The following is an 18788-nucleotide window of genomic DNA, read 5'->3' as shown; positions in this document are numbered from 1 at the left end:
TAAATTTAAGAAGATGACGACACTCAGTGAAGACAGACACGTGGGAGCAAATCGCTTTAAACGTGATCTTAGATGCATACAGGTTTCCCTCTGTATCTGAAGAAGAGTGTTCCTACAAAACCTTTCATCAGCTGATATGGCGTAAAGCAAAGTAGCATTAATGTATGTGGGAAAAAATCATCTTTCTTGGTAAAAGTGAAAATCCTCTTCGGATTTCTTTTGGTTATCGAAAACAGGACGTAATGGAGGTTTTTCGGAAAGGGAAGTGGCAAAAAGCGAATTTTTGAAAAGCGGGGTATCCATGTAACGGCATGGGCATGATATTCAGGAAGATGGGAAAGGGTAAAAATAAATGAGGTGAATCTCACATTTTATTTCCATCCCAGATGATTATCATTCCATTTCTTTGTTCTTTTTCTTCTATCTCTTTATTTCTCTATCGATTTAACTCCCTCCTCCTCCCCTTCAAAACAGACTTCCCTGTAACCAGCATTATTCACACTATTTTCCAACTGTTTTCAGTTCAGAAAAGCTCCCCAGCAATTTCTGTAATTTTCTTTGCATTTCTCATGCATTATGAGATCTCTAGCATCTTCATTGATTTGGTTTAATCTTCAAATTTGTTATTCCATGGGAAGTCGGCATTTCTGCCAGGGCAGCATTTGTTAATCATCACTAATTGTCCTGATTGTGAGGCCATTCCACAAGCCAATATAAAGTCAAGCACATTGATATGGGTCTGAAGTCACACTTAACCCAGACCAGGTAGTGACATTAGATTTCTTTACCGAAGGTCATCAGTGAAACAGCAAGGTTTTCAGACAAAATGTGGGCTTATGGTTCTTTTTCGTGAAATTCAATTTTATTCCAATTCTTATCATTTTTATTGAAGTTCTGCCATCAGCTGTGGTAGGACTTGAAACAAGTCGCTTGAAACAATGTCTTTCGTTTAATAAGCTTTGCTCCTGAGTTACATCCAGCGACATTCCTACTCTGATACATTGTCCTAATCATGAAGCAACGTCTGAGACAAGAACAATTTTGTGATTGAAATACTTGTAACTGGAAAAGTGACCAGAAGATACCTTGAAATATAAAGTCTGAATATTAACAACGTGCCGACAATGGTTTGTTCAGCCACTGACGCAGAGTTGGAGACTGGAGATATTATGAGCTGGTTGTGGACAGGGTTCATGACAGAGAGAACACGAGACATAAATCAGTCAGGGAAATAAGGGATCTCGAGGTTGTCCATAGTTTTGTTCTCAGATGTTTGTAAGGGAGTGGTCTGCAATTCAGATGAATGGAGACAGCAAGTTGAATTGAAGATAATAGTTTCTTTATTTGACAAATATAGATAACAGAAATTGCAATGAAGTTCAAAATTTTTTATGGGATTAATAAATGGACAGAGGTAGAGAACACCAACAATAGCGAGGATAGGTTAGTAACAAACTTTCCACCCCGCCCAAAATAATAATCATCACCGTTAATATCCGATATGGTAGAAATTCCCAGCAGAGGGAAATGTTGAAAAGACCCAAGGAAAGCCTCTTCTCCATTTGCGTAATTATCCAGTCCATTATTCGCAGATTCAGATCTGTCCTCTCCACGTCTGTACAGCGGCTGATCTCTGTTACTGTTGGAGCTGATGCATCTGCTCCTACACTGGGATAGTGCACTGAGTGAAGCCCCTCACCAATAGGAGAGGGAAACCCTCCAGTGACAGTTACAATGCATGGAGACTGACATCAATCACAGTCACTGAGCAAACAGTTCCAGCTTTCAATACAGCACATTCAGTTCACAATATAACTGGACTGGACTGGATGCTCACATCGCTGGCTATTGGTCGCATCTCCCATCAAAAATTCCTTTAATGAAGTCAGTTGTGAGGGAGAACGATGTTTTCTTATCACAGGCTAGATGACTCTGCTCTGTTGTACGTTTGCAATGCTGTAACTATCTTACCCCGAATTCCCGCCCCTCCACTAAAAAAAGAAACACCGTCAGGATGTTGTTACTGTGCTGATCTCTCCCTCACGAGAACAAACCAGCAAACACACTGTCACTGGGCACAGTTGCTCTGCACACAGACAGGAAGTGTGGACTTCTCTGAATGTTCCTCTCCCTGCTATAATACAGAAACGTTGGACTTTCCATTCTTAATATGCTTCAGTAATTAATTTATACAAATTGACAAACATCTTAATGCAGTTTTATTTGCTGTAAAACAGTATTGTTTCCCTCAGTCCAAAAAAAATTGGAAGTATTCATTAAGACTTTTGAATTAATGAGTCAGGTTTAGCTAGGAGATAGGGCGGAATGGAAGCAGTGGCTGAGGAGACCGCATGGGGAGTACAATGATATTCCCCATTTATCATCACTCTTAATGTCAGATAGAATCGAATAAAGTTCACAACAAGGAATGAGCCAACGTTTGTGAGATGCAATGCTGAATGACAATGTGAGCTGAACAGTATAATAGTAAACGTGATAAAGTGAACTATATTTTATATACACACCATTTAATCATTGGGAATATAGATTGAGTAGGATCACCGCACCTGAAGCATTAACTTTGATGTCTCTTCACAGATACAGCCAGAACTGCTGAACTTTCCCTCCAAAGTCTGTTTATGTTTGAGATTGATCATATTGTCCATATCTGGCAGAAAGCTTACAATTAAAAACAGATGCTAATAACAAAAGGTACAGGGGTATGGGGACAATATAGTTGAGGAATAGTAGAAATATTCGCTCAATCCAAACTGGGAGAGTCAATGGGCTGAGTGTTCACCACCTTTGCTTTAATAATTCTATGTTATGCATTGAAAGCTTTTGGAGATTGTGGAGACAAGCTAGTTCAATGAAGGACACAGAGTGTTCCATCATCAAAAATCTATCCCTATTATTTCATGAAGTTCAGCTGCCTCTAAAATGTATTTTCAAACAAAATAGATTTCCAGAGATTTACAAGATGTTCAGAATGTGTTTGTACTTTCTATCTTAAAGAAGAAACAGATTTCGTCTGTAATTCAGGTGTGACAGACACACCAACTGTAATAGAAACAAGAAAGTAACACATTGTGCAAATATTACCAAGGTCAACATGTAGACCTGTCAAGAAACATGAAATATAGAGATAATGGAAACATGTAAAACAAACAGAAAAAGCTGGAGAAATGAGAACGATCAGGAAGTATCTGCAGAGAGCAACAGAATTAACATATGTATATGATGTGACACTGTTCTGAAAAGTCATATTAGAATCAAAGGTTAATTTTTTGCATCTCTGCTCAGATGTTGCCAGATCTACTGAGTTTCGCTCCAGCTCTTTTGATAGCTTTCTTCTTTCTGAACTGTGACAAAGTGTCTGATCTGAATGATAATAGCAAAGCTGTTATCTCAGTTGAAAATCGATTAATTTGTTATGGACATTAAATGAGAAATTACAAAGTTCGTATTTATGACAAGGCTCTAAATATCGATGACGTATTGCATTGTGAGAACTCGTGATGAAAATGTTGAAACAAAACAGAAGTTGCTGTAAATGCTCAGCAGGTCTGGCATCATCTGTGCAAAGAAATCAGAGTTAACGTTTCAGGTCTAGTGCCACTTCCTCAGAACTGATGGTAACACGGAAAATGTTGGTTTCTATGCAGAAGAGACTGGATAGCTCTTAATGGAGACTGTTAGTAGCTAACAATAGGGTGTGAGCAATAGAAGGCTATGTGACAACTCGGCCTGGAGTATGGGTAGGGGGCTGGGACATTGGGGAATTCAGGCCCGAAAATTATTGAACTGGATTATGAGTCTAAAGGGCTGCAGGGTCAGCACATGGAAAATGAGATGTTCTTCCAGCTTGCGCTGAACTTGCCTCGAACACTGCAGCAAGCCTGATACAGAGATATTGGTCAGGGAACAGAATGGGCTGTTAAACTGGCAGGCAACTGAAAGCTCAGAGTCATTTGCAATGGTCACCCAGTCCACTCTTCTTTTCCCCGATGTAGATGAGATCGCATTGTTAGCAGCACATGTAGTAGACCGGATTCTGAGAAATGTTGGTAAAGTGCTGCTTCAACTGAAGGGCATAGTTGGGTCCTTGGATAGTGATGAAGAGGGACGTAAATGGGAAAGTGTTACACCTCCGGCAGGGGAAGTGAAGTGGACCTGTGTTGGGAATTAATAAAGAGTAGACCAGTGTGTCCTGGAGGGAATGATCCCTCGAGAAGGTGGACAAGGGGGGAGAGTTGAATATGTGCAGATGGGTGCATCTCGCTGGAGGTGGGGAAAATCGGGCTGATGATCCTCTGCATGTGAATGCTGCTGTGAAAGTAGGTAAGGACAAGGGAAACTCCGTTGCTCGAGGAAAGGTGAGGGGTAGGCTTGAAGTGCAGGAGGTGGATCAGACTCGTTTGAGGACCGTGTTGACAACAATGATGGGGAATCCCTTGATTGAGGAAAAAGGTGGACATTTCAAAGTCTTCCTTGTTGAATTTAGTATCATCAGAAGCAATGTGGTGGAGATGGAGGCACTGAGGGAATGGCATTTAGTCTATGCAGTAAACCTGGTGTGAGGACGTATACTCGAGGAAGCTGTGGGAGTCAGTGGGATAATACGGATAACAGTGGCTTGTCTATCCCCAGAAATGGAAACAGAGATGTTGAGGAAAGGAAGGAAGGAGTCAGGGATAGACCAGATGAAATTGATGGAGGGTTTCAAATTCCAAGCGAAATTGGTGAATTTTTCCAATTCCGGACAAGAGAGAGATGCAGCCGCGATGACATCATCTGTGTATCGGACAAAGAGTTGTGGATTTTTGCTGAAATAGAACTGGAACAGGGAATGGTCGACGTACCCCAAGAAGAAACAGGCATACCTGTGTGTCCATGCACTTCCTCTGTGTGGCAGGAGCAGGCTGAAACAATGGGTCAGCCCCGGCAGTTCTGTTTGTGAATTTTTGGGGGGAGATAGAAGCGAGCACTGCTATCAGAGGACCATCAAATTGGGGGCAGTTGGGGGGAGGGGTGAGTGGGGCAGGAATCTTACGCTGAAATATGGTCAGTTATCATAGTTGCTACAATGGCATAATGTGCCAAGGTAGGGTCATAGTGTAGGGGGAGATTAGAGGAGGTATCTGAGAGTGGGCGTTCAACATCTGTAATTTCGAAATCAGTTCACCAGACTTATTGGGACAGGCTGAGTAACACAGTCAGAGTTGGATATAAGCACATGGAGTGTAGGCTGTTCAGACAGTGACAGGTTGGATTTTGTGAGGGGAGTGCAGAGAAATTAAGACAACCAATGTCATGTGGAGATTTCTCAAATAAAGGCCAGAGCGAGGGGTCCAGGTGGAGGGAGAGTGTTGCAGAGGGGTAACGGTGTATATGGGACAGGGAGAGGAATCTTGCCGAGAGAAATGGGCACTGAGGCGAAGACAGCAGAAGAGCTCAACTTAATGTCATTCCTAAAATTCTTTAAAGTGGGGGCACAGAGAGGTAAAGTTCAGATATTTGCTAAGTACAGAACATTCAGCATCAGAGAGTGGCAGTTCAGGAGGGATGGTGAATAAACGACAGGAGGTGGAGTTGGGGGATGGCATGCAGTCAGAGGGCATGATATGGGGCGGGGGGAGGAAGTTTCCAGTAGGTCAAGGGCATCTCCACGTTGTTGCAAATTGTGTGTCCAGGACATCTGGTTAGCACAACGAATAAGCCGGTGAATAAATTAGAATGTGGATTGGTAAAGCCTTGAGACAATATGATGCGATGCTGCTGCACAGAGAAAATGTTGATCTCAGTGGTACTGCTATCGCACGATCAGTCCTCAGAAATTAACTGATTGAAAATAATTGGAAAGGAAATCTTATTGTAACGTCCTGATTTCACTGGAGTGACACTCAAGCAGCAAGGACTTACTTTTTGTAGACTTTAGACCAATCTGAAAACATTATATATCTTGATGTAATTAACAGGACAAATTGATCCATGGTTTATGCATGCACTATCAAGGGCAGAGTTTATTTGTCATTCCCAATAGATCTGGCGAAAGTGTCATTGTTCGGTGAGGAAATTACCAGTGCAGAATTTCCTCCGATTCCCATTGACCACAGTTTACTCAGGATCCCGGACGTCATATGAGTCAAATACTACTTTGATGCAATGCAAGTTACTCTGACCTCACCTCAACTGACATTGGAAAATCAGTTAAATGAATAGAGAACAAAAGGATAGTACACGGCCTGCTCACAATTTTTACGGAAAAACTGATGCATGGATTTCTGATTCTGAGGAGAGGTTTGTCCTATTTGTGATGAGGCTGTTTGGTTAAATATTGTGAAAGAGAAACAGAAAAACACTCCACTCTGTACCATGAGGAACAAAACCTGCCTGTTCACGGTGCATCCGACAATGACAGAAACTTACTATTGTCTGTTCCTTTTGGACATTCGTCATCTCAATTTCATCATTGACTGATGACAAATAGCAGCACAGAAGTCAGCGGCTCCCATCATCCCAGTAGGAAAGCAAAAATGGGAAGGGATTGCCAGAGAAAGTGGGAGTAACTGGGGAATTGGTGTAACTTACAGTGGGAGTGGCAGAAGAAGAGTGTGAAGGGAGATCATCAGTGAAAGAGTATGTAGCAGCAGAAGGGGTAGTGCAAGGGAAGTAGGAGTGTAAGAAAAGAGTAGGACGGAGGAGGAAGAATGGCAGATGAAGTTTTAATGACAGGGAAAAACTTGTTTTTGAGGAAGTGAGATTGGATGAGAAAACATCACTGTACAAGAAAATCGGGATCTGGATTCCATTCAAAATTAAGAAAGGATTTATTGTACTTTCTCTTCTATCACTTGATCTTTGTTCAGGTTGTACATGTACTATATATTTCGAAATCTCCATCAAGTGCAGGCGACATGTTTCTTTCTCCCCTACGGTGGTGTTTCAATATTTTTGATTTTATTTGCAGTATATATTTGCTTCCAATTCAAGGTGGATATGAGAATATGATTTGATCTTCTGTAGTTTGCCCATAACATAGAATCTAATTGAATATTTATCCTCATCACATTCGCTGATTTAAACAAACAATGAATGAGTCCATGTCCACCCTGCACATGAAAAATTTCTTCAGCTATACCATTTGCAGGGAATGTTACAAAAAACACTGGCACGCAAAATGCTAATGTTCCACTGCAAGTTGCCAAACCCTAGTTTTTCCGAAATTATTTACAAGGTTTATAAATAAAACATGTAGAGGGGCAGAGTGGAAAAGGTGAATTCAACTCTGTGTCGAAAATACTATTTGTGGCTCCCTCGTAAAATGTGTTAACTACATCACTTATAAATTCACCAAAATAGGAAAAGCAAGTGACTGGAATAGTCAAATCATCCTCTGAATAACATCTGGAGAAGGAAATCACGGTTTATTTGCGATATTCAGAAATGACGATTGTGAGAATGTTGAAGGTGGGGAGCAGTGGAATGATGACCAATGTTATGGATGACACAAAGATGAGCTGGGTGGATCACAGTCAGGAGGAAAGTGTTGGGCGTCAGGAGGATAGAAGCAGATTATTCAGATAGCTAGATAAATGGCCTGATTAAATTTAACACCGATAAATTGGGAAGATGCAAGTCAGAAGTAACAAGACAAGTGAGTACTCAAAAGTGAGTATGAAAGAGGAGAGCTACATTTGCTCGTTTTTTCTTTGCAGCAGGAAAGGTTTAGGAGGGAACCTGGTACAAGTGTACAAGAGCATAAGGGTTATGGAGAAGATGAACAGACAACAGCACTTTTCCTTAGTCAAAAGATCAAAAACAAAGGGACACACTTTTAAAGTGAAAGGCGGGAGATTGAGAGAGCATTTATTGAATGGAATATGGAATATGAACTGAGAGGGTGGGACGAATCTGGACTGCGTTGTCGAGGAGGGTGGTTGAGGCAGGTAACCACAAAACCGTTTCATAAGCCTTTGGATGTGCACTTGCTGACAAAGATGTGATCGGACTGCTATTCATTGCATGATTCTTTGCAGTGGCAGCCAAGAACACTCTGATATATTCTGAAACAATTAACAATGGCAGTTGCTGCTTTGTTCCTTTGACTGTACTCAGTCAGTGGCTATATTACAAAACAGCATCATCTCATGCAGCTTCAGCACTTACTCAACCAAACTCAGCCCAGCCATCTCTTGGAACATCCAGTGTAATTCACATGCTCTGTGTAAACATTGTCCAACAACAGCACTGACAATATTCTAACTGTTTGCCACCATTATTATAGTGACAGCCATAACTTGAACACAGCATTTCCTCCATTATAATACAGATCTTTAGCAATAAGGATGTTATTTCTCTGACGCATAATAAATTAATTCCCAGGAATTCACTTTGACAAACAGCAAGTTTTCCTGTGTTTTTTTGCCAGTTGTTTGTCTCAGAATTCACCACCCCAAACTTTTCACACTTTAACATTTTCTTGTGCACTGTCTCCCTGGTTTCACACACCCAGCTCCCTCACATCCCCCACACTCTCCATCCTTATTGATGAATCTCTGAAAAACCTGCGCCTCATCTCGATGATTTATTCCAACTCCCAACTCACATTTTGGACTGATTTGATTCCTTCTCTCGGCATGGTCATTACACTGGCCGTGTCTGATGTCCTATTCACCTCGACCTTCTACTCAGTTCTTGATCTGCTGCTTTGGTTCTCACTCTCCTGGTTTATTCAAATCCATATGTCTCGCACGAGCAAACCTCCCCACAAGGATGTTGGTGCTCGTCCACTTAAGATACAACCTGTCATTTTTGTACAGGTCCCCACCTGTTTTGGAAGAGATCCCAATGATCCAACAATCTGAAACACTCACCACTGAAGTAGCATGTTAACAACATGTTAAGCTATACTGTCTTCCACATCCTTCCCTCTTTTCCACATGGCACGGGGAGTAATCCAGACATTACAGAGGATTGGTCTCTCTCTTTCTCTCTCCCTCTCTCTTTCTCCGTCTCTCTCTGTCGCAGCACCCCCCTCCCCCCCCACACACACACACAGTCAAAAGAAAGACAGACAGACAGACACCACATGACTTTGTAGAAGAATACAAATAACCCTAATATAATCAGAATGATAACGGGAATGAAGGGTTTAGTGGAAGGGAGGATGAGAGAAATTGGGCTTCTTCTGGATGTCAGTTTGCTCGCTGAGCTGGAAAGTTCATTTTCAGATGGTTCACCACTGTACTAGGGAACATTATCAGTGAGCCTCTGGTGATGTGCTGGTATTATGTCCCACTTGCTATTTATGTGTTTAGGTATCCTTGAGTTAGTGATGTAATTTCCAGTATTGGTGATTTTATGTCCCATTCTTTTTCTCAGAGAGTGGTAGATTGAATGAAAATCGATGTGTTTGTTGATCGGGTTGATAGAATGCTATGTTTCTCGGAATTATCGTGCGTGTCTCTGCTTGGCTTGTCCTAGATGGATGTGCAGACGCAGTTGAAATGGTATACATTCTTATCTGTATGTAAGGATACTAGTGATAGTGGGTTATGTCTTTTTTTTCTGGCTCGTTGTTGTTCATGTATCCAGGTGGCTAGTTTTCTGCCTGTTTGTCTGATGTAGTGTTTGTTACAGTTCTTGCAAGGCTTATTCTTCCTGGAGCCGAACAGACAAATATGTGAACTTATTGCGGTGCTCAAAAGTATGAAAAGATGTAAAACAGGCGTACTCAGTTTCCGTTAGTTGGCATTACAGCATCAAGGAGTTCTAATTTCAAGATTATCACCAAAAGAGACAGGAGTGTGATAAGGAAAATCTTCTTTATTGAGAGAATTGTTAGGATTTGGAATGGACTGCCTGGGAGAGTTGTGGATGAGCCAGACCTCTGTGGTGGGCAAGTTGTTGGAGGGAATCCTGAGGGACAGGATGTACATGTATTTGGAAAGACAACGACTGATGCTGGATAGTCAACTTTGCTTTGTGAGTGGGAAATCATGTCTCACGGACTTGATTGCGTTTTTTGCAGAAGTAACAAAGAAGATTGATGAGGGCAGAGTAGTGGATGTGATCTATATAGACTTCAGTAAGACGTTCGACAAGGATCCCCGTGGTAGACTGATTAGCAAGGTTGTATTTCATGGAATACAGGGAGAAGTAGTCATTTGGATACAGAACTGGCTCAAAGGTAGAAGACAGTGGGTGGTGGTCGTGGATTGTTTTTCAGAATGGAAAACTCTGACCAGTGGAGAGCCACAAGGATCGATGCTGGGCCATCTACCTTTTGACATTTACATAAGTGATTTGGATGCGAGCATACGACGTACAGAAAGTTTGCAGATGACACCAAAATTGGAGTGGACAGCGAAGAGGGTTACCTCAGATTACAACAGGATCTGGGCCAGATGTTCCAATGGGCTGAGAGGTGGCAGATGGAGTTTAATTCAGATAAATGCGAGGTGCTGCATTTTGGGAAAGCAAATCTTAGCAGGAATTATACACTCAATGGTAAGGTCCTAGGGAGTGTTGCTGAACAAAGCGACCGTGGAGTGGAGGTTCATAGCTCCTTGAAAGTGGAGTCACGGGTAGATAGGATAGTGAAGAAGGCGTTTGGTATGCTTTCCTTTACTGGTCAGAATATAGAGTCTATTAGTTGGGAGGTCATGTTGCAGCTGTACAGAATATTGGTGAGGTCACTCTTAGAATATTGCGTGCAATTCTGGTCTCCTTCCTATCAGAAAGATGTTGTGAAACTTGAAAGGGTTCAGAAAAGATTTACAAGTATATTGCCAGGGTTGGAGCATCTGAGCTACCGGGAGAGGCTGAAGACGCTGGGGTTGTTTTCTCTGGACCATCGGAGTCTGAGGGGTAACCTTATAGAGATTTACAAAATTATGAGGGACATGGATAGGATAAATAGACAAAGTGTTTTCCCTGGGGTCAAGGAGCCCCGAACTCGGGGACATAGGTTTAGGGTGAGTGGGGAAAGATATAAAAAAGGCCTAAGGGACAACTTTTTCACATGGATGGTGGTACGTGAATGGAATGAGCTGCCAGAAAATGTGGTGGAGGCTGGTACAATTGCAATATTTCAGAGGCATTTGGATGGGTATATGAATTTAACGGGTTTGGATAGATATGGAATGGTTGCTGGCAGGTGGGACTGGATTGGGTTGGAATAACTTGTCGGCATGGACAGGTTGGACCAAAGGGTCTGTTTCCATGCTGTACATCTCTATGACTCTAACTGGGTATGTATTTGGAAATTTGAATTTAACAGGCTGCAGAAATAAGGCTGGCAAATGAGACGGGCTTGGGAGACACTCCTGGAGCTGATGCACACATAGTGGCCAATGGCCTCCTCCTGTACTTGCAAGTTTTGCACTCTATTATGTGTCTGATGTGAATAAAAGTCAGTATCCGATTATTTCCCATTGTAAATGCTCACTTCTGTAATGCTTCCTCCGGCATTTATAGTGGTTTGTCTCTGCCGCTTCCCGTTGTCAGTTCCAGCTGTCCGTTGCAATGGTCGGTATACTGGGTAGAGGTGGATGTGCTTGTTGATTGAATTTGTGGATGAGTGCCATGCCTCTAGGAATTCCCTGGCTGTTCTCTGTTTGGCTTGTCTTCTAATGTTAGTGTTGTCCCAGTCGAACTCATGTTGCTTGTTGTCTGTGTGTGTGGCTACTTAGGATAGCTGGTCGTGTCGTTTCGTGGCTAGTTGGCGTTCATGGATGCGGATCGTTAGCTGTCTTCCTGTTTGTATTGTCTCCATCTAAAACTAAATGTGGAGTGGTCTATTGACGTGCTGTTAGTTGCAGATTAGGTAGTAATACTTTGGTTCCAGAGGCTTCAGTGAGAAGCAGCTCAGCAAAAGTTGCAGGTAAGCTCAAGTAAAGTCTTTTTAATGCTAGTCTGCCAGCAGTTGAGATGGCAGTTAGGGCAGTTGCATGTTCCTCCTGCAGGATGTGGGAGCTCAGGGAGATTTCCACTGTCCCTGATGACTATGCATGTGGGCAGTGCAACCAGCTGCAGCTCCTGGGAGACCGTGGTCAGGAGCTGCACCTGGCTGGTCTCCGGATCATCCAAGATACTGAGAACTTCATAAATAAGAGCTTTAGTGAGGTAGTAATGCCCATGCCCCCCCTCAGCCATGTAAAGACTATAATATCCCAGTCCCATCATCCACACCCTGAATTCAGATGCATTACCTGTCAGCCCTGTTGCATTTAAATAAACGGAATTTAATCCAAGAGGCGTTCCTTGCTTACAGCCATGTTCCAGGCAGAGAGTAGCTGAGCGACCACCAAGAATGGCAAAGGGAATAGGCAGAGAGTGCAGGAATCCCCTGTGGTCATTCCTCTCGAAAAGAAGTATACCATTTTGGTTACTGATTGTGTGTGTTGGGAGATGGGGGATGGGTGCCAGGCAATGACCGTTCAGGGGAAAGCAGCAGTAGCCAGATTGGTTGCACTGCGACTGGCTCTGGGGAGCAGCAGTAGAGAATAAAGATAAACAGCGTCTTAGAGTTAGGAGATTCGATTGTTAGGGAGACACAAACGGGAACCCAGGTTTGGGTGTGGCCTCTCAGGTGTCAGGGTCCAGCATGTCTCTGAGTGGATGCTGAACGTTCTCGGGGAGCGGGGGTGCTTGAGCTGCTTGATGTAATTATGATTGTTGATACAAATGACACAGGTAGACATAGGAATGTGATCCTACAGAGTGATTAACGAGACCCAGGAGAAAATTTAAAAAACAGAGCATTGACAGTGATAATCTCCTGATTACTTCCAGTGTCATGAGGTAGTGAAGGTAAGAATAGGAGGATATGGCAGATAAATATTTGACTAAAGAATTGGTGCAGAGGGAGGGATTCATATTTTTAGATCATTGGGAGCTTTTCTGTGACAGTTTTGACCTTTTCAAGGGGGACTGGTGGCACATGCATTGGGGGGGGCGGGGGGAACCAATATCTTCTCAGCCAGTTTTGCTCGTGCTGCAAGGGAGTGTTTAAACGAGATTGGCAGCAGGTAGTATCCTCAAGAGCTGGGCAGCAAATGTGAGGTTGGAAGGAGATACAGTATTCAGAACTTTACATTGAAGAGATACATCAGGCAGGAATACCATAGGGAGCAAGGCATGCCTATGGATTAAATTGCACTTATTTCAATGCAAAAGGACTAAAAGTTAAGGCCGATGAATTTAGGGTGTGGATCGGTAATCGGCGCTGGATAGAGTAGCTATTACAGAAACATGGCTGAGGGATGGATAGGACTGACAGCTCAATGTATCAGGGTTAAGTGTATTAGGAGGTACAGAGATGGTGGAAAGAGGGGCTTGCATTTCTGATTTAGAGGAGTACCACAGCAGTGATCAGAGATAAAATAACTGGTGAGGCTTTGTGGGTGGAACTAAGAGAAAAGAAGGGGATGGGGACATTAATGGGGTTGTACTATAGGCCCCCAAATAGTCAACGGGAATTACAGGAACAAAAATATACACAGACATTGGGAAGACGTGCAGAAATATTCGGGTTGTCATAATAGGGGTTTTAGTTTTTATAACACAGACTAGAACTGCCAGAGCATTAAGCCATTCGATGGGATAGAATCAAGTAAGTGCGTCAGGAATCTTTCCTCAAGCAGTATATAGAGGGTACTAATCGGGAAGGGGCAAGATTTGACCTAAAAATAGGTCAGGACAGGTGAGTGAGGTGACAGTAAGTGTTCACTTTCGGACCAATGACCATAGTTCTATTAATTTTTAAATCGTTATGGAGAAGGGAAAATGATTGGTCCACAAATTCAAGTTCTAAATTGGGACAATGTTAATTTTGATGGACTTAGACAGGAGTTTGCAGGGGTTGATTAGAGTAGCCTGTTTGTAAGCAAAGCGAGCTCCAACAAGTGGGAGATTAAGATCGATATGTGCCTTTGGGGGTGAAAGGAAAGTTAACAGGAATGAGGAACCCTGAATTACAAGAGATGTTTAGGTTTTGACAAAACAAAATGTGGAGGCTTGGGTCAGGTAGAGGCAGCTGGAATCAAGAAAACCCCTGGAGGTGTGCAGGGGATACAGGAGTTTACTGAAGAAGGAAATCATGATGGCGAATAGGGGGTATGAGGTAACCTGGCCTGAGAAGATCAGGGTGAATTCAAAGAGGCTCTTTAAGTATATTAAAGGAAAAACATTAACTAGAGAGAGAATAGGACCCCTCAAAGACCAAAGTGGACATGTATGTGTAGTACCATAAGAGATAGGCAATGTCCTCACCAAATATTTCTCCTCTATATTTTCAGTGGGGAAACTTGGGAATTTGGGGAAGTTAGTGGTGATGTCTTGGGGACAGTCCATATCACAGTAGAGGAGGTACTGGATGTACTAGACTGTTTGAAGTTGGAGAAATCTCATGGGCGTTACCAGATATATCCTAGAACACTGCAATGGGCTAGAGAAGAATTTGTGGGGACCTTGGCTGATAATTCTGATCATCAGTTACCACAGGTGAGATCCCAGTAGCAAATGTTGTGTCCTTATTCAAGAAGGAATGAAAAATAAAGCCAGGGAAATACACACCAGTAAGCTTAACATCTGTGGTAGGTAAATAACTTGAGAAGATTCTGAGGGATAAGAGGTGCATGTATTCGGAAAACAGGGTTTGATTACGAATCGTAGGCAAAGCGTTTTGAGTGGAAGTTCATGCCTGACGAATTTCCTAAAACTCTTTGCTGACGTGACCAGGAAGATCGAGTAAGGCAGGCCGCTAAACGTCCAAACGTGTGGTGCTCGAAAAGCACAGCAGGTAAGGCAGCATTCGACGGGCAGGAGAATCGACATTTCTGACATTATTCCATCAGAAGGAATGTACAAAACATCGATACTCCTGCCTGACCTGCTGGGCTTTTCCAGTGCCACACTTTTCGACTCTGATCTCCAGCATCTGCAGTCGTTGAAGAAAATGTATTCCAGTTATACCAGAACAGAATGAAGCTTTCCAGCCCCTGGAGCATGTTATACAGTTACAGGAGGAGACCAATCAGCCCCTTGAGTCGATAGAACTGGACCCAGTTTAGATCATGCTGCAACAGTATCTGACTATTCAGCTACTTGAAGTCAGTAACACAGGAATTGGAAGAGGCAACAAAGTGAATGGACTATGGGGTATACTGGAATAACACCAGGCTATATAGCCCCTCAAGCCTGCCCTTCCCTCCAGTAAGGTCAGGGCCGATCTCTCTCAACTGCAATTTCTCTTTCATGTCCAATTCTTTGTAGCCCTCAACTCCCTGATGGGTCAAAGTCCATTAACATCTCCCTGTACCCCAAATCATTCCAGAGGTGTAGCTGTCTAGGATAGAGAAGCCCCAACAGTCGCTACCCTCTGAGCCAACGAAACAGTCCCCACACATATACCCTGGCCTATTGACATGAGCAAAAGTTACGGACATACCGTTCAGCTGTCAAATGGATTCATTTCTACCATTGAGCAACTCGGTGGTATCATTTGCCTGTGTTCCCCACCTCGCCATGCCGCCTCCTCCTACTCCCTCACCTCGCCTCTTTATCTGTACAAGCACCCCCAGTCCTGAAGAAAGGTTATACCCAATGTGTGAACTTCTTCTTCTGATGCTGCCTGGTTTGTTGTGTTCTTTTAGCCTCCTGCATTCCAACATCTGCATTTTTAAAGCAAAATATCTTCTTGAATAATAGGTCAAGGAGAGTGAACGAGCTGTGCCTCTTCTTATCCAATTGCTGCGATGGGCTGAATGGCGTTCTCATGTTTCCGTGAAACCAGCTTTAGATGCCGAATGAGCTCCTCATTTTTCGTCCTGTGGAAATGTTCAGGATCCAGTTGTACTGTTACATGTTAACAGCACGAGCTTGAATGTTGTCTAGGTGTTGATGTTTTATGCGATCTTTTCTGAGCATCCTCACTTCTGATCGAACTATGGAGTGTCAGACGTTGCTGAAGCAGCTGAAGGTGTTTGTGCCGAGGAATCTACCTGGAAGATCGCCCAAAGAGATATCCTGGGACTGAGAGGATTGATCTCCATCAGCCACATTGTGTCCTGAATGGCCCAACCAGTGGGAGTTTACAACTGATTCCCAAAAGGTTCAATTTTATTTAGTCTCCTTGACACCTTGTTCAGTCATGGGGTAAAAACAAAGACTGCAGATGCTGGAAACCAGAGTCTCGATTAGAGTGGGGCTGGAAAAGCACGGAAGGTCAGGCAGCATCCGAGGAGAAGGAAAATCGACATTTCGGACAAAAGCCCATCATCAGGAACAAAGGCAGGGTCCCTGCAGAGTGCAGAGATAAATGAGGGGGGGGAGTAGAGATGGGGAGAAAGTAGCATACAGGACAATAGGTAAATGGGGGTGGGGATGGAAGTGATAGGTCAGCAAGGAGAGTGGGAGAAGATAGCAAAGAGTCCAATGGGTGAATGGGGGTGGGGACGAAGGTGCTAGGTCAGAGGAGAGGGTGAAGTGAGTAGGTGGAAAGGAGGATAGACAGGTAGGACAGGTCATGGGGACGGTAATGAGCTGGGGGTTGTCACTGGTGTGAGGTAGGGGAAAGGGGAAATGAGGAAACTAGTGAAGTCCAAATTGAAGCCCTGGGGTTTAAGCGTTCTCTGGCAGAAGATGAGGCGTTCTTCCTCCAGGCATCTGGTGGTGAGGGAGCGGCGGTGGAAGACGCCCAGGACCTGCATGTCATCAGAAGAGTAGGAGGGGATGTTGAAATTTTGGGCCATAGGGCAGTGTGGTTGATTGGTGCGGGTGTCCCGGAGATTTTCCCTAAAGCGCTCTGCTAGGAGGCGTCCAGTCTCCCCAATGTAGAGGGGACGGCTTCGGGAGCACCGGATGCAATAAATAATATATGTGGATGTGTAGATAAAACTTTGATGGATATGCAAGGTTCCTTTAGGGCCTTGGATTGAGATGAGAGAGGAGGTGTGAGCGCAGTTGGCTGGGGAGGGCGCCAGGAAGGGAGAGTGGGTTGTTGGGGGATGTCGACCTGATCAGGTAGTCACGGAGGGAACGGTCTTTGTGGAAAGTGGAAATGGCTGAGGAGGGAAATATATCCCCGGTGGTGGGGTCCGTTTGGAAGTGTCAGAAATGTCGTCGGATGATTTAGTGTATGTGAAGGTTGGTAGGGTGGAAGGTGAGCAACGGGGGGGGCGGGGGGGGGGGGGCGGGGGTTCTGTCCTTGGTTAGAGGGATGGAGTTTGTGGGTGGAGGTGCAGAATGTGGATGAGATGCGTATGAGGGCATCTTTAACAATGTGGGAAGGAAAATTGCGGTGTGTAATGAAGGAGGCCATCTGGTGTGTTCTGTGGTGGAACTGGTCCTCCTGGTAGTAGATACAGCGGTGGCAGAGGAATTGGGAATGCGGGATGGAATTTTTGAAGCAGGTGGGGCTATGGGACTCGGTTGTTTTGGGAAATGTAGTCCTGTGGAAATGTTCAAGTAGCTATGGAATTCGTCAGTCAGTCATCATTAATGGAGATGTAGAGGTCCAGGAAGGGGAGGGAGGTGTCAGAGATGGTCCCGGTAAATTAAAGGTCGGTGTTGGATGCGTTGGTTATTTTGATGATTTGCTCAACCTCCTCGTGAGAGTACCAGGTGGCACCAATGCAGTCATCAATATAGTGGACGAAGAGGTGAGGACTGGTGCCGGTGTAATTACGGAAGATGGACTGTACTACGTAGCCAACAAAGAGACAGACATAGCTGGGGCCCATACGAGTGCCCATGGTTAACCCTTTGGTCTGGAGGAAGTGGGAGGATTAGAAGGAGAAATTATTAAGGGTGAGGACCAGTTCAGCCAAACGAATGAGAGGGTCGATGGAAAGGTACTGTTGGGGACGTCGGGAGAGGAACGAACGGAGGGCTTGGAGGCCTTGGTCATGGCGGATGGAGGTGTATAGTGATTGGATATCCATGGTGAAGATGAGGCGTTGGGGGGCGGGGAAATGGAAGTCTAGGAGGAGGTGGAGGGCGTGGGTGGTGTCTCGAACTTATGTGGAGAGTTTCTGGACTGGGGGGGATAGGACAGTGTCGAAGTAGGTAGAGATGAATTCAGTGGGGCAGGAGCATGTTGAGACAATGGGTTGGCCAGGGTGATCAGGCTTGTGGATCTTGGGAAGGAGGTAGAATCGGGCGGTGGGTTTGGAAGCTGTGGGTGGCAGGTCTCCTCCTGAGGTGATGAGGTTCTGTATGGTCTGGGAGATGATGTTTGTTTTTTGGGGGTGCGGGCATGGTCGAGAGGGAGGTAGGAGGAAGTGTCTTCAAGTTAGCGTCTGGCTTCAGCAGTGTAAAGATCAGTGCGCCAAACTACCACTGCACCCCCTTTATCTGCTGGCTTGATCGTGACTTTTGGATTGGAGCAGGTGGAGTGGGGGGCGGTGTGCGTTGTGAGGGTGAGAGGTTGGAGTGGGGGGAGGGGTAGACAGTTGAGATGGTTAATGTCTTGGCAGCAGTTGGATATGAAGACATCGAGGGCCGGTAATAGGCCAGCACGCAGTGTCCAGGTGGATGGAGTGTGAAATAGGAGGATGACAATGATGCTACAAAACGACAATCCAACGAAGGAGAGACTGCAAAGACAGACTGCTCCAGTTTGTTCCTCCTAGCTCCCTTGATAATGGTTCACATGCGTTACATTAACGTGGTTTCCTGATGGTAAGGAGACACACCAGATGGTTTGTGTGAAGTCTCAAGGAGGCATCTTCCATCTCTGAGAAGACAGACTAATCTTCTGCACGGATGTCACAAGTTTTTGA

Source organism: Chiloscyllium punctatum, chromosome 47 (assembly GCF_047496795.1).
Source record: "Chiloscyllium punctatum isolate Juve2018m chromosome 47, sChiPun1.3, whole genome shotgun sequence".
Lineage (NCBI taxonomy): Eukaryota > Metazoa > Chordata > Chondrichthyes > Orectolobiformes > Hemiscylliidae > Chiloscyllium > Chiloscyllium punctatum.
Note: the sequence above shows the minus strand (reverse complement) of the source record.